The sequence below is a fragment of the Anas platyrhynchos genome, chromosome 32, assembly GCF_047663525.1.
Source record: "Anas platyrhynchos isolate ZD024472 breed Pekin duck chromosome 32, IASCAAS_PekinDuck_T2T, whole genome shotgun sequence".
In the NCBI taxonomy this organism is placed as follows: Eukaryota; Metazoa; Chordata; class Aves; order Anseriformes; family Anatidae; genus Anas; species Anas platyrhynchos.
Window position 1 is genome coordinate 2110913 of NC_092619.1, and position 4033 is coordinate 2114945.

The 4033-nt window shown below is 46.2% G+C and overlaps 1 pseudogene; it reads left to right on the top strand.

Moving 5' to 3' along the window:
* Positions 1–279: 279 nt before the first annotated feature.
* On the top strand, positions 280–2128 carry LOC140000503 (olfactory receptor 6E1-like; annotated as a pseudogene).
* Positions 2129–4033: the final 1905 nt, after the last annotated feature.

Genomic DNA, 4033 nt, shown 5'->3' on the forward strand with positions numbered 1-4033 from the left:
TGGCTGTTTGCAATTGTTCTGAGAGAATGTGGACTTTCCCAGGAACAGGGTGCAATCGCTAACAACCCCTTATTGGTCCTGTGTTCTTGAGAAAGAATCATTTGTGGCTGATGGACAAAGGTGGAAAGAAAACAAGAAATTCCCTGAGGGCTCTTCTTGATATGTGAAACACAAAAGTCCCTCTCTCTGTTGTATTGGAAGCCTGCAAGCAAGGAAAGAGAGAAGGAAGGAGATAGCCTCCTGTCCGGACCATGAAATTATCGTACCTGTACTTTTGCCATGTTCCTGCCTCAGCAGGATGAATGGAAATTGGGCATGGGAGTAGGCAATGGAACTGTCGTTACTGAATTCATCCTCACAGGTTTCTCAGGGCTTGATCAAAGGCTACAGCTATTTCTCTGCCTGGTCCTTCTACTCATGTACCTGACAACAGTGATGGGGAATGCAGCCATCGTTTTCCTGGTGTGTGTGGATAACCGCCTGCAAACCCCCATGTACTATTTCATTGGCAATCTGGCATTCCTGGAAATCTGGTTTATGTCCTCCACAAGCACCAAACTGTTAGAAATGGCTCAATCTTCAAAATAGGATTAAATAAAAAATAGGATTTATTAAAAGAATAGAGGTAAGAAAACAGCGCTGGGTGCACCGGGAGTCTCCGCTCCACCAGGACACACACCAGTTACATCAAGCAGCTGATTTTTATGCTCCTAGACTAATACATATTCATTACTTCTTCTAAAAAAAACAGGTTATTATAATTAGCTTCCGGGGTCCAGTCCCTCCTACTGGAGCATGCGCATCAGTCTCCTCTGGGGGTCTCTGGGTGTCTTTCATGCTGAAGGCTCGTAGTCTTCCTCTCCAAGTTTTTTTTCGTCCTTCCCCTTTGTACTCCTTTGGCACCGTACTAAGTTTATAGAACATTTTCTGCAGGTTTTCTCTCCCAGCCGTCCTTCAGCTTCTTTTTTCTTCTTCTTAATCTCTTGGCCACCTGGCCAGATACCAGAGGTTTGCATAGTATCCCATAACAGTCACTAGTTGTTATCAGTTGTTCTGAAACCCCCAGACATCAAAGACTTCATATAAACACAAATAGCTTTCTTATTGACACTTCACCAGTAATTAAAACATTCTTCACCAGCCATTCATAGGGACAGTTACACCTATAGCAGTGTTAAGTTAATCTCGAAGAAGACAAAAAAAAAAAGGCTGTAACTGTTAGAAATAGAAGTCCGGAATAACAAAAGCAAACAGGTTCACAAATTTGAGGAATATTTTCTGAAGACTTGATAAATTGACTAGAATGAGGGGGAGACTGGGACACACTGCATCTGTGGTTCAAGAATTAAATTGCCAGTGCAGGGCCCAGAGGCAGACAGGACTGTTCTTTATGGACATAAATTGTTAAAACATTCCTCAGAAAACTGTTAGTGTTTCTGAGCATTGGCAGGAAAACAATCTCAGTAGGCGGCTGCTTTGCCCAGTCCTCCTTCTATTTTGCCCTGGATGGTGCAGAGTTTGTTCTCCTTGTTGTCATGTCCTTTGACCGTTACATTGCCATCTGCCAGCCTTTGCGCTATGCTGCCATCATGAAGCATCGGCTCTGCATCCAGCTGGTTGCTGCTGTTTGGGTCACGGGCTTCATATTCTTGAGATACCGCCTGGTGCTGCTCTCCCAGCTCACGTTCTGTAGTTTGAACAAATCCAGCATTTTTTTTGTGACAACACCCCCTTATTCCAACTGTCCTGCTCTGGTGTCACCGTGCTTTGGAAAACAGAATCGGTTTTCATATTGTTTATTGTGCTGTCTTCCTTGTGCTTAACTGTGGCATCTTACACGTGTATCTTTTTCTGTATTCTACAAATGCCAGCAGCCTCAGCGAGGAGAAAAGCTTTTGCTACGTGCTCTTCCCATCTCACCACCTTGGCCATTGCCTATGGAAGCTGCATTGCTCTCTACGCACCCACATCAGATCACGTTTCTTTGGAGACCAACAGCATTGTAGCTTTGCTCAACACTGTCCTGTACCCATTCTTAAACCCATTCATCTACAGTCTTAGAAACAAGGCCGTGATGCTGGTCCTGAAGGAAGCCATGGCCCATGCAACAGCACAGATTTTCCCCTAATCATGATGCATTTCTGAAGAGCAATTTGAGTTCTCTGCTGTCATATCTTATGTAATACCACCTCCATGTATATGTGACCTCCACATCCAGATGCCTCCATAGTTTTATGTTCTTGCTGGATTGTGTTGGGCTGTGTGATAAGAAGCACATCTGGACACAAAATGAAGGCTCAGGCAAGCGATGGCAGGATGAGTAATTCAGTTCATGCCCTGCTCTGTCTGCTTCCAGGCCCATCACAGGAGAGCCCTCAGCTCAACAAAAGCCCATCTCCATGAGCTCAGAAGAACACAAAGCACAATGGCAGGTGGGAACCCAAGTCACTGGCTCCTGAGGAGCCAAGATCTTGACCCAGCTCCTTCCAGGACTGCCTTGGGAGGGCTGTCACCCCACTGTCCAGGTGGAAACCCATCCAGATGCATCACTGGCAGCAGCTCTCCACATCACCATTTGGAGTAATGGGATTGCTGCCAAGGGCTGTAGGTCACCTGGTGGTTGTACATAGGGGTAAGTGCAGCAGCTGGACTAGAACCAGGGCATCAGAGACCCCATGTGTCATTGTAGTCAGCAACAGGAGAGATGGGAGTGTGTGGACTTATGTGTGTGTGCCTGTGTCTTTGTGAGTGTGTGTTAGATTGGGGTGATGTGTGCCAGCAGCTACAGTGGGACTGCACCCACAGGGGCTCATATGTCCAACTGTCTGCAACTGGGCAGACTGGGAGCCAGGAACTTGTCCCAGGCAGGCTGAGTATCTGATCCCAGCTGCTGGAGGGATCTACTTTGCACACACGCACATGAACATGCATTTGCGCACAAAAGCACTTTGCATTTCCCAGTAATGGGCCTCCATCTTGCTCAGCCAGAGAGGCAATCAGGATAATGCTGCTGGTGTTGTTTGTGGTTGTGTGAATGCTGAGTGTGCCTGCCTGCATTCACCTGTGTCCTGTGTCATTGTGGACTGCACTCTGCTGCTAAAGGGATTGAGAAAAACACATTCGTGATATCAGTTGTGTCATGCCTCTTGTCTGGCTTTGATTCTAGTTCATATTGGAGTTCTACCACGTCCAGCACTGCAGCACTCAGTAGTGGCATGATTTCATTCAGGCCACAATAGTCCACTGTTAGTCTCCACTTTTTGTCAAGAATTCACACTAGCCATATGGGACTATTAAAGGGTGAGCAAGTCTTGCTGATCACTTCTTGTTTCTCCAGTCAATAAACTAACATATGAATTTGAATCAGGGAGTCTCAGCTAGTGCAATATTGCTCCCTGTGCACCACTGGGGTAATGATCAGCATCTGCTGCTCTTTGACCATCAGCAACCCCACAACAGAAGGATTCTCCAAGAGACCGGACAAGGTAAACAGCTGTTTAATGTCATCATCTTAATGTAACTCTGCTTCAGCCTCCAATACAGTTAACTGTCAGGATTTCCCTGTCAATCCAGAAATAAAAATGAGTTCTACCCCTTTATAGCTGGATGGCATTACAGTACATTGTGCACTGGTGTCCACAAGAGCCTTAAACTTCTGTTGGTCTGATGTGTCAGGCCATTGAACCTACACAGTCCAATAAACTCAGTTGTCCCTCCACCCGATTGGAGGCAGAGCACCTTTAGTTCTGGTCGGAATATTCATGGAAATTGGAGCAGCAATTTTCCTGGAAGAGCCATTCTTCCCCCCTCCCTCCCCCCTCCCTTTTGCAATTGTTTTTCCTTGTAACTTACATACCTATGCCTCTAGGGTTGAGGTAGATTTCCCATCCCATTTTCTCATGTCTCCTTCATGGTCACGTGGGTAAAACCACAGAGTGGTATGTTGTGTGGACCCACCATATCCCCTTTCTTGTGCAGAGGCATGCTTACTCCTAACAGCTGAGGTACTGGTTCGTACACATAGAGGGAGGAA